The sequence below is a fragment of the Centruroides sculpturatus genome, unplaced genomic scaffold (genome assembly GCF_000671375.1).
Source record: "Centruroides sculpturatus isolate CEXI.00-Female unplaced genomic scaffold, Cexi_2.0 scaffold515, whole genome shotgun sequence".
In the NCBI taxonomy this organism is placed as follows: Eukaryota; Metazoa; Arthropoda; class Arachnida; order Scorpiones; family Buthidae; genus Centruroides; species Centruroides sculpturatus.
The window spans coordinates 355,036-368,199 of NW_019384913.1; the positions used below are offsets into that span (position 1 = coordinate 355,036).

The following is a 13,164-nucleotide window of genomic DNA, read 5'->3' on the forward strand; positions in this document are numbered from 1 at the left end:
TAAATTGTATAAAAATATGTTACTAAATAAAATAATTGCGTTAAATGCTTATATAATTTAACGCAATTAACTTAACGCTTATATTTATTTTAACGCAATTATTTTATTTTATTTTAACGCTTATATTTATTAATTTAACGCAATAATTTAACACTTATATGTTAAAAGTTTTTCGTAACAAATTTGTGTTTGATTCCTGTTAAATTTTCTTCATGCATTCTATTTTAGAACAAGTAAGACAAAACCTTTCACACTTTGTTTCTAGCAGTTTAATCACTAGAGATTAAACTGCTAGAAACAAAGTGTGAAAGGATTTGCCTTACTTATTCTAAGTAGTTCTAGCTTTTAATGCATAGAACTATTTTAGAACATTGAGTAGTCATCCTCCGACAATTTAATGTAGTTGAAAATATTTGTGAAATATTGAAGTTTATGTTATTTGCTGGTTTATTGGTGATTGGTGTCATTTATTGTGATTTTATTGTAATCACTATAATTAATAACATTTATCACAGTAATATATTACCTATTTCTCTAACTTGCTAAAAATTCTTGAAAATTTACTAACCAGATTAAATCTAAATTATTGATTTAATAAATTATTCTTATTGATAATTGTTCTAATATTGTTTGATTTACAATTTAAATGTATTTGAAAAATGAAGTTACAATAATTCCAAAAGTGTAATTAATGAAGAAAATTTTCAAAACTGATTTTTGCAGTTATGATCTATTATTTATAACATGAAAAAGGAGTTGGAATAACAATATCTTTTATGTTTCAAAAGTAATAGATTTAAGATAAAGCAATATTTTTTTTATATATTATATGGAAAATATTGTTATATAGTTTCATTGCTTCATAAATCACAATATAATTTTTGTATACTACCCTGTTTTAAAATAAAAATTATAAAATAAAATATGCATTCATTTTCAAATATATCATATCAGTTGTAAGCTAAAAATAGTAACCAAATAGAACAGAAGTTTGATTTTGTTATCTGCGTAACATAGTATAGTTTGATGATTTGTCTAAATTATAACATCAAATAATCAAAACTGAAAGAATATCAGCTGTTATGTGATATTTACTGATTTGAGGGCTTACTGTATTGGTTAAATGTAATAATTTTGATAACTAAAATATTCACACTAAAAATAACATACTGTTAACATTTTAAAACTGAAGTTTGATCATAGAAGTTAAAGAAAGGTATAATAATATTTAGTGCTAGGAATAATTATAAAGCCACATTTAAAAATTTGCACATATTAAAGAAATAATAATTTTAATGTGGTAATAAAATAAATAGCTGTTATATAGCAAATATCACTAACACTTTTCAAAATTATTTGTTGCAGATTTTGTTTTAATAAAATATAGCATAAATGGATGGAAATAATTANTCAGGATTGAAACTTCCTCAGGTTAAGATTACAATGATCTTGCTGCTTAATGAATCTGCTCTATATATTGAAGTGTAGAAGATTGTTGTTTGGTTCATTCTGTTACTTAAACAATTGTGATTGAGTATGTTTACGATAGAATTATTTTTTGTTTTATTAAGTTTGCTGTTAAAAATTTTTGTTTCTTATATTAATTATTACTATTTTTAGGTACCTAAGATAAGATAAAATTTGGGACAATGTGTGGACAGAATAGACATAAGAAACAAGTCTTGGATGTTCTAAAAATGGATTAATATGGATAATAAATAAGTAATATTAACTAATACATTTATAAATGCTTTATTATATTTATCAAGTACAGTACAGTTAAGTCTCCATATTCATAGGCATTATATATGTCTATACTTCCAATGAAAGTCTGAAATTTTTCAAAAATCTGTGCTCTTGCCATATAGCTCCAGATATTTTTTACGTATGCTTAAATACTTCTGCAATCATTTACATTTAGCAGAAAAATGTTTACCTATGTTAAAAAGTTTTTAATTCTGTTTTATAATGCTGAATAACATTTTAGAACATTTCTGAAAATACCCGTGTAAAAATTTTATTACATAGTTAAGAAAACATTCAATAGTATTCTTCAGACATATGACACAAAGATCACAAGCTATAAATTTTATGACTGTTACCATGAAAATAGAAATCTGTGAATACAGATCTTGTGAATATGGAGACTTGATTGTATCAAATAAATATTTCATAGTTTATGATAGTTTTCATTGATAATTTAAGATACAGTGGGTGATCAATTAACGAACAGATTGGATAACGAACAAATCAGGTAACAAACACTTTCGCGAAAGATTTTTATGTTTGGACGATGAACACCCCACAGAACAAACACAAGAAGAAGCGACATAAAATAACAAATACCGATTGGTCTTCCCTTTATATTAATTAAATTATCCACAACCATGAGGCAGATAATAGTGAGGGCTTATCAGACCAATGATGGGCACAAACGCTCAGGGATCAAAGTGAAAACAATTTAATAAACTCAAAAAATTACTAAGTGTAAAAAATACATAAGTGTAAAAACAAAAATCCAAAATGCATTTTGGATTATTTTCCCAATAGAAAATACTCCCTCATCAGTTGGTATTAGTTAAAGATAATGTTATAATAGAATTATACAAGGTAACAGTCAACTTAAAAACTAAGCCTAAAGTTATACAATATAAAAATTGAAGACACCACTATAACAGTATGAGTAGTAAGCATCATCAGTAGGTATTATCTAAAGTAGATGGTATATTAAAAATTATACAAAGTAAAGGTAAACTTAAAACTATGCCTAAAACTATACAATATAAAGGTGAAGATGCCATTATAACAGTATGAGCAGTAGGCAATATCAGTGTAGACAGGTGTAATAAATCTTCATGACTTTGCATGGTGGAATGACATATAGGGTGCTGATACAAAACAGTTATAAGTTAGACAATTATTAGTTAACACTAATGGAATAAAGTTATACAGACAGGTAATGTACATTACCTGTCTGTATAACTTTAGTCCATTACCAAAAACAGTAAGACGACAAAGTAGCAGGTGCCAGCTTACAACAAGATGCTGGGAGTGGTCGTGAGGGAGGTGTGTGTCAGTCCACATCTGGTGTACAAGTGGTGACAACATATGATACAATTACAAGTTCCCAACAGTTTTTAACAATACATATGGTCGTAACATCACAAAGATATTTAGTTTTTAAAAGATATAATTATACCACCCTTCGTCAATTTTAACACCTAAGTTATCATTAATTCTATTAACATTATCAATTTTTAAAATCTCTATTTGCTCAAAATACTTACGTTTATAAGTGTTGGTTTCAAATTTTATCGCTTTTATTGTATTTTTATCAATTTCACAACCATATAGATTGCAGTGTTTGGCAACTGCAGAGTATTCAGAATTGCATTTGATGGCGTTTATGTGTTCTTTTATACGAACATGGAGACATCTTTTTGTTTCACCAACATAGGACATAGGGTTATTACAGCTATAGTTAAACCTGTATATCACATTGCTTTTTTTTTAAGGATATTAACCATATTGTTTGGGTGGTTTGGTTGGATGTATTTTTGGGTTTTATTACAAAGGTCAAGGACTAAATTGATGTTGGTACTGTTTAAGACCATTTTAATTTTCTCAAACATATTTTTGACATATGTAAGTTTAAAGAACTTTTTAGTATCGTTGTTGTTAACGGGATTAACGGTATGGGCATTGTTGTTATTATTATTACACTTAAATTGTTTTAGCCATTTGTCTAGGAGTACTTTTGGTAATTATTTAGTAAGAAGGTCTGAACGATGTCCATGATCTCAATATTCTTTTTTGTAATCAGAGGTAGTTCTATTGGATATCTTTTTGATGAAATTGACAAAAATGTTTCTTTTTATGAACAGGAGAGTATGTGAATGGTAGTCCATGACTTTATTAACGTTACAAGATTTTTTATAATTTTCTATTTCAAGGGTATTAGAATGTCTAGTAACTAAAACATCCAGGTAACTAAAACATCCAGGAATGGTAATTTGTTGTGAAGTTCATTCTCAACTTCAAATTTAATGTTGTTATCAAGACTATTAACAGTTATAACCAAGTCATTAGGATTTAAGATTACAGGGTCGTAGATTATAAAACAATCGTCGACATATCTGTTAAAGAATTTGATGCTATGGAAGCAAGAAGAAAATGCTAGAAGCAACTTTTGTAATAATTTTGTTGGTCTTCCCTTGTCTTCAGGCAACAATTCGAAACTTTTTGGAGTGAGGGAGACATTGACATACGCTCAAGCCATTATATATTGATCAGATAGAATTCCTCCGAACTTTGAAACTCTCCCTTGTAATTCCACAATTCTTTTATGTATTTGCGAGAATGTCGGGTAGGCACTCGTTAAGTTTTGCATCTGTTTTTCTTTTCGAAAGGTGAGAGTATAATAGCAAAGGTAGAGAGTGGGCAGAAGATGCGTAATGTTGCTGGGCAGTTTGGCGTGAACAGGTCTACAGTAGGCTGCAGTTCAATCTTATTTCAGAAAAATACTGTATAATCAAGAAGACTCAAACAGCTTAAGGAGTAACAAAATTCACATCTGAGAAATAAAGAGCATCAAAGAGCTCATAATAGAACCTGAAATGGATCTGACGACAGAAGCTCTTGCCAAGAACTCTTGAATGAAGAACACCAAGAAACTTGGTGAGATGTTTTCTTCTGAAAAAGAGGATTAATGCCAACATCTACTATTAAACATCTTTTGAAGTAGGAGGATACCAGAACAACAGTCTTAGAATGGCATCCAAACCAGGTTGAGGCTTGGGGATTTCTACAATTGCAATGCTATTAATTACTTACGAAAAATCCGGAAGGAGAGAGAAAAGCAATTAACATTAGACAGATTCTTTAACCCCACAAACGGAAAAAACATGACTAATAAAAATGCAAGACTGTGTATGTATGTATTTTTATTATTACATATAAATAAACGTAGTAAGAAAGTATATATTTTTTATTTTTGGGGATCTCCAGAATGAATTAATTAAATTCCCATTCAAACGATAATCGATAACGGTAAATCGATAATCGGTTAATCAACAATTCGGATAGCAAACAAAGTCTTGGAATGGATTATGTTCATTAACCGATCACCCACTGTATTAATAAACTTTATGATCATATTCAATAATAACTGAATCATACTTTTGAGTTCTATGAAAATAAATCTCTATTTGTATTATTGTTGGTCCTGTCTTAAGAGATGCACGTAAATATGTTATGTGTAAAACAAGTCTATCTGGATACAATTTCTAGGTTACAAATTATTTAATTTACAAGTAATTTCCCTGGGTGTTGATGTATTATCCCAATGTTCAACAAGATTGTAGATGCTGTTCTCAAAGAAGTGCCATAAGCAAAAACAGTCCTGAACAGCCTCAAAATACCTCAATATCAGAAGCAAATTGATAGCCTTTTAATGCCTTCTTCAGGGATTTGAATAAAATAAAAATATAATACAGTAATAAAAGTAATAATAAAATCTTACTCTATTTTATAAAGTTAAATTTCTCATTATATATAAATTGCTAATAAGAAACTCAAACCAAAACAACTCTTAAGAAGCAGTCCAATAATATTTTGATTAATATTTTTTGAATTTATTTTCATTCTTCAAATCTTCAAGTATTCAAATTTTAAGAATAATGTCATGTAAATTAGATCACAAAATTTAGAACAGTTCTTTAAACTAGACCAGTGGTGTCCAAACTATGACTCACAAGCAAAATCCAGCCCACAAATATACAGCTGTCCCTTGATAATCCGACAGGTATGGGACCAAAGGGGTGTCGGATTACCAAAAGTGTCCTGATTACTGAAAGTGATTACATATTTGGCATTGTTTTGCTAGCAGTAGTCTACAATATTCCCTACTCCAACTGTTCGAACAGAACTGCTCATGGAAAACACACAAAATGTGTGTCATCATGTAAGAATTGGGCAGGGAGATTCACATTGCAACATGCTTCTGTGCAAGCAGACATGTAACAGGGACGGGTACCTTGACTGGAGGTGCGTCAGACTATCAAGGGACAGCTGTATTTGATACATCATTTATAAATGACAGAAATGGACCTATTTTGTATATAAGGAATATCCAAATATTTTGGTCTGCCTACTTACAACTGATAATCTCCTAACTAACACTATGTAAGCCATGATCTTGTAATAGTAAAGATTATATGAAGACAAGGAAACAGTCTTGTGAAATACTGAGATGTGAATCTGTAACCCTTTGATAGTGGTATTGATGTCCAAGAAGTGCTCTTCTAAGGGACTGCACTGTTACACTTCAAGGACCAACCTGTATGGACTGATCCAACAAGGACCCTTAAGTCCAGAACTATCTTCAAAAAATAATGATGTCATCAATGTACCTCCTGTAAAGAAGGATATTGGGAAGTAATTGAAGGTGGGCCTTATTTTCTAACTGTTGGATCACCATCTCATGAAGGTCTCCTGACACTGGACTACTCATCGGGACCCCTTTCCTTGATGGTACACTATCTCATTAAATTGAAAGACCAAATAAAGTGGGCCAATTCTAAAATCTGATGATGGAAAGTTTCATCACTGACAAGATGAAATAACATATCATGGAGTGCACAAAAATATGGTGGAAATCTGATGGAGATGTACAGAGATTTAAAGTCTAAAACAGTGATGTTTTGGAGGTACCAATCTATTTTCACCATCCTTTGAAATGGGAAGAATTCTCCCAACCCTAGCAGACTTTCTGACATATACAGTCCCTATCATATAGAAGCATTTGCATCTGGTGTCTCACCAGATGCAAATGCTTCTATATGTTGGGTCCAGTAAATGTTCTAGGAGAAGAAGAATACAAGAGCATATCTCAGACATTCAACATGTCAAAATATCCACAGCTCTCTCTATGTATATGGCAGACCTGGAAAGAGTTGCTGACTTCACATGGCCCAAACTCCTCCTCACAATGTCACGCGCACAGCATTTTCGATAGAGGCCAAAGAAAGTTTTAAAGCTAATTTTCAGTCATCTGGTATAAATTTTAAGGCAGAAGTGGTGTTGTCAATATCCTAGCAGGCCTGTTAGAGACATTATAGTTGTTAGTTGAATGCTCATTATGCAAATGACAACACTTACATAGCATTAAACTTATATTTATATTTTAGAATGGTCATTCAAATTACATTGTTTTAAAAAAGTTTTGTACAAATAGGTGTTAGTTCTGATAACATTCCATCAGGTAACTGTTCAGTCACATCTGAAGAAGACTTTGGAAAAAGTTGGAAAATGTTATGCCGTGTTCATTTTTTGTATTTTATGTGTCTGTTGTACATATATCCTGGTGTGGAGTGGTGTGTAAAACTTTAACAAGATGTTTGTTTTTTTAAAAAAGTAGCTTAAACCACTATTGTGCTGACCCCCTCATTTGTATATTGTATTCCAAACTTATGATTTATTAGAAAATGAAGACACCATCAGAGTAGTTTCACCAGAAGCAGGCGGCAGCTCTGCTGCTCAGTATGGTGATTTGATGTATTTTAGTTATCAGTTTCTATTTTCTTCCAGTGTTCTAAATACTTGAATAACTTTTTTAGTTATATTTGAATGAATCATTTGTAGGTTAGGTTGTACTTCACTTCTTTAAAAGATTATATATTTAATATAATATACAGGGTGTCTCAGTTAAACGTTTCAGAATTTCTAAGAGGGGTAGGGTGAATCCCAACAGCTCAGAATCATATAGCACTGTGGGGTTGGAGATACTTTCCTGAAGCGGTGATGTACACAGAAACAGCTAACCTCTGGTACAGGCTTGCAAAGAAATTATGGATGGGAATACGCCTCATCGGATATTGTTTCGCGTACAAGCGTTGTGCAGCTGGCAGACCATAAATATTTGGATATTCCTTCTATACAAAATAGGCCTATTCTGTCATTTATAAGTGATGTGTCAAATATATTTGTGGGCTGGATTTTGCTTGTGAGTCATAGTTTGGACACCACTAGTCTAGTTTAAAGAACTGTTCTAAATTTTGTGATCTAATTTACATGGCACTATACCTAAAATTTGAATACTTGGAGATCTGAAAAATGAAAATAAATTCCAAAAATATTAATTAAAATACTATAAGACTGCTTCTTCACAGTTGCTTTGCTTTGAGTTTCTTATTTTGCAATTTATATATAATGAAAAATTTAACTTTATAAAATAAAGTAATATTTTATTATATTAATATAAAATAATATTAAATATAATAATTTTTTATAGAAATGCATATGTTGCAGTATGGAAGATATTTGAATATTGTGTTCCAGTTTGTACAACTATTTCAGAGTGTCTTAAGTGTTGAAGGTAATTTTTTTTTTTATTTTTACATTTCTAGTTGTTATTTATAACAGAGGTAAAGTATGCAATTAGTCAAAAAATGACCCCAAGATTTTTACATTTTTGGACTCAGGACCTTGAGAAATGCAAAAGCATTTTTGGGTTTTTTCTGTATGTATGTTAGTTTATATGGAGGGGCATGATTTTGTTCACCCACTTTGAAGCTTAATAACTCTTATGCCTTTTGTTGAAAATTTCTGAAATTTTGCACGGAGGGTTGTGTATTAGGAGATTGATGCTATTAAATTTTGGTGGTTAAAGGTTGACGGGTAGGGAGATAAAGGGGGTTTGTGTGTTATATCTTGGATAGGGTTGGACTTAATGACAATTTTACTCATTAGCATTTACAATTTTTTTTTATAAAACTCATCTCTACCCTCAAAATTAAGTTTTTTGCCATTTTATAATATTTAATAATATAAAAAGTTTTTTAAATAAAATCTCATAACAGATGATGGCGCACACAATTTTAAAGTTTAGCTAAGAAAGTTATGCAACTTTTGGCTAGATTTTTTTTACAATAAATTTGATGCAATGTAAATAACCAAAAAACAATGGGGTTTTTTTGTATTATTTTTAAGATAGAAATTTGGCTTAGAAACAGGTGTTTGTAATTTTTATTAAATAGCATATTTTATTTTATTCATCAAAATTAATTAATCATTTTAGAAACAAAGCAGAATAGATTGACTTAGTAAGATTTTAAGCTCCAAACTTCTTTAAACTGACTAAACCTGCTGAAAAGTATATAAAATTTAGAATTATGTACATCAGTTCTGATTATACATGTTTTTTTTTTCTTTTACAAAATTTTGATTTAACATGGTTGATTTTTAAACCAGAGAAAATTTATTGAAATTTATTAAATGAAAACAAATGTAAAAAAAAGTTAATTTTTTAATGATTTGTTTTGATTTAACAAATTTTAATAAATTTTCTCCTTTTTAAAAATTTTTATTTCATTTTAATTCTAAGAAAAATATTAATACTTCCTTGGAATGCAAGTTCTAAGAATTGCTTTAAAAAAGAAAGTAAAAATTTTTTAACAGTTGTTTTAAAAACAACTCTCAGAACTTGCATTTAAACTTGCTATACATCCAAGCAAATTTTTTAAGATTAACTGTTTTTTACAACTTATCTGAATTCATGTGACAACAGTGGGTGTGTTTAGAAATCCAATGACATAGTCTGTTTTATATGAAAGCTGCTTGCCACCTATCTGTTGGTACTCTCGACGCAAACCAATTTGACCCACTAGAGGGACCTTCCCAATAACCAAAAAATGTTTTATGACCCTTTGTCTTCACTTGTTCCTTTGTTCAGACTACTATCTGTCAACACATACAGACGTTTGTCCTACTGTTATGTAAAGATTCATTTGTACATTAATTCCTTGATTAAACGAAGATACCTTAACCCAGGGGCGCCGCTAGCTGTTTGAACGCCCATGTGCAATACCGATTATGCCGCCCCCTGTTTAACTACGATTACCTATGCTGAGCTTGCCAGAAAAGCTCTTTGCCGCCCCCTGGACGTGCCGCCCGCGTGCGGTGCACGCCTTGCACGCCCGCTTACGGCGACCCTGCCTTAACCAATACAATGTGTTTCGTCTGAGTGTCTCTCCACTGATTCCAGATTAACGACACTATCTTGCCCAATTAGTGTTTCATTCAGACTTACCCATGATTGAAGCAGTCAGGAAAAATTAATTTGAAGTTTGATGATTTGTTTTATGATTGATTTTTTTTTTTTCTTCCTCTTTCAATACAAAATAATTTTTGTATGCTATTTGGTGTTAAAAGCTAGAAATATTTTTGTATTTAATTGAAAAAGTCAAATAAAAACTTATGAAATTTATGAAAATTATATAAATTTATGAAAGTTTATTGATAAGTAAGTTAGAATATCTCTCCTCTGATTTAATAACTAAAATTAAAATACTTTAGTTAATCCTATTATATTATTTTTACTGTTTTTAAGATATGAAACTAATGTTCTATTTTTTCATAAGGACAGTACATTTTTTACACAGATTTTTTTTAGAAACAGAATTGGATGTATAGCCATTTCTGAAATTATTAATTAAATTAGAATACTTGAGATGTCGACTTTAACTACTATCAGGTTAAACTTTCAGCCTAAAAATAATGTAAAAATATCCAGTAGTATTCGTTTATGTACAGTACTTTAAAATACAAATAAATAAATAAATGAAGTGAATTTTGGGTTTAATTTATATATATTAATGCAACATAGTTTCCTACAATTTACATATCTACATTACTGTATTTAGAACTGAATTTACATCCATGTTATATTAAAGAAATTGGACAAAATTTCTTGATTTTCTTTTGTTTTTTTATTTATGAAGTCATTTAAAAATTACAGATAAAAGGTCAAAATCTTTTAGTTATTGATATATAATTTTTCTTTTCTGTTTAATTTCACATTGAAGTGATGACGATTTAAGACATCAGATTCTCGATACATCCACTTTATTCAGTACCATATGTTTTGTATATTTGTTTGCCAGTACATGTGTTGGGTTTCCACTCTTTTTCTGTTGGCATGATGCACAGCTTGTACAATCAATTTGCTTCTTGTTTTTTACATTAAAATCTATCTTCAGTTTGCCAATATCCTTTACAACATTCCTTTATTTTAATAACAAGTTCATATTGAAATTTCAACAAAAGAAAATAATTTTTCCATGTTCATTTAATTAAAATTTGTTAAAATAAAACTTATTTTTCTTTTGATTATTGTAAAAGCAATCTGTATTGTATTTTTATACAAGTTACATCAAGCTATTATAGAAAACAAATGTTAGAAATTACTTTTTCAAAATGACATTTCTGAGATGGTAAAGATTTTGGCAAGTAATTGCCAATTTCATTATTATTTAACTCTCCATATCTGATAGGGGCGAGTTTAGCCTGCGGAGGTGTTGGTGACTTTTTTGCTGAGCTGTTGTGGCGACATTAAACATGGAATTTTTACAACAGAATATTAAGTGTAGAAATGAAATAAGTGGTTTAAATGTTTCATTAACTCAAATAATAATTTTTATTTTACTAATGATTGCTGGCATTGAGTTAAATCCAGGACCTTTTCCTCGATCTCTTCCAATACCAAGTCAAGCAGTTATGCAAAAAAGGGGACGAGGAAGACCACGTAGAGAGCATACAAGAGATATAGAAGAAAATACTCAGACAAACGAAATGTCAGGAGATGAATACTTAATTGAGGAACATTCCAAGAATACTATTGATATCTCGAGGTATGCTACAATTAAAGACTTTTTTGAACCGGCAGAAGATCTTCCATTAACAAGTACTACTGAACCTGAATACTCACTTAAATCAGTCTATGAATTGATCCAAGATAAATTTGATCATCTGAACTTCGAAGTCCATTCCTTGAGAGCTGAAATTAACCGTATGAATGAAGAAAATTTAAAGATAAAGGAAGAGATGAAAGACATGTGCAAAAAACTACGTATATTAGAAGAAAGAACAGATTCCCATAGCATGCTAAAAAGTATGGTGGATTTAGAAATTGATAAAATGTTAAACGAGACGACTAAGAAGAATCTAATAATATTTAATTTTCCATTCAAAACTTCGGAATATGTAGAAGAGTTGAAAAAATTTATAAAAGAAAACTTAGAACCTAATTGTATGGAAATTGAGGGTCTTATTCAATTAGGAAATAGAAAAAATAACCAAGTATTTAAGGTTATGACCAAATTGGTGAAAGATAGAAACTTAATTCTTAGTAAATTCTGGACCACAAGATTGAAAATGATAAATGAAAAGAAAAAAATAATAATATCAATGGACTTATGCTCGAGATCTAGGATCAGGAGAAAGTTACTATTAAAAAATATTAAACTAGAGAAATCGGATGATAACAAGATAAAAATAAGAGATGATTACTTTTAAAAGATAATGCAATGTATACATAAGATTTGAACACTAGAGAAATAATTCAGCTTAATCATTTTTTAGAGACAAATATAATATAAGATTAGCTAAAATAAATCAAAATTTAAAAACAATACAGGAAAAAGGGAGAATGATTAATAATATGGAGAATAATAATAGAAAAATGAGTGATGATAATTTGATAGTCAAAGATAATGAGTTGAATGAGAAAAAAGTAGAAATTCCAAAAAGAGAAAAAAATAATGTGACAATTAGCTTTTGGAATATTCAAGGATTAAGAGGGAAATTATTCAAAACCTCAATGAGAAAATTCCTGGACTCAAATGAAATAATTGGTTTTTTAGAAACCTGGATTCTAAAATTTAGTGATATGGAAATAAAATATCTAGAACAAGATAATAGTGTAATAATTAGCAATGCTCAACGCAAAAATAGATTTGGTCGGCCGTCATGTGGAATTCTATTACTTATTAAGAAGAGATTAGGTGAAATATTTCTCCAATATACATCGCAATATATCATTGCTGTTATAATAAAATTAGAGAATAAAATCAAAATGACATGGTCTTACACGTATTTGGGAGTGGTAGTAATATATATACCACCCTCTATTGAGAAAAAACCAATTTTAAACGAAGTGCAAAAAGTTTTGGATAGATGGTCTAGCCTGACGCAACTATGGATAATAGGTGGTGATCTAAACGCACGAATTGGCGAAGTAACTGACACCATATTTTTTCAGACGTTTGAAAATATAGCCAATAAGAGAATATCCAAAGATAAAGTTTTAAACACAGAGGGAAAAATACT

The 13,164-nt window shown here is 29.9% G+C and overlaps 1 long non-coding RNA gene across 1 annotated transcript in view; it reads left to right on the forward strand.

Moving 5' to 3' along the window:
- The first annotated feature begins 1,410 nt into the window (after window positions 1-1,410).
- The window catches only part of LOC111631708, a 19,977-nt gene continuing 8,223 nt past the window's right edge, over window positions 1,411-13,164 (forward strand). Inside the window, exons 1-3 of the long non-coding RNA XR_002757752.1 lie at window positions 1,411-1,534; window positions 1,621-1,722; window positions 8,291-8,374. This is a non-coding gene — a long non-coding RNA (uncharacterized LOC111631708). The remainder of the gene's footprint in view (window positions 1,535-1,620; window positions 1,723-8,290; window positions 8,375-13,164) is intronic.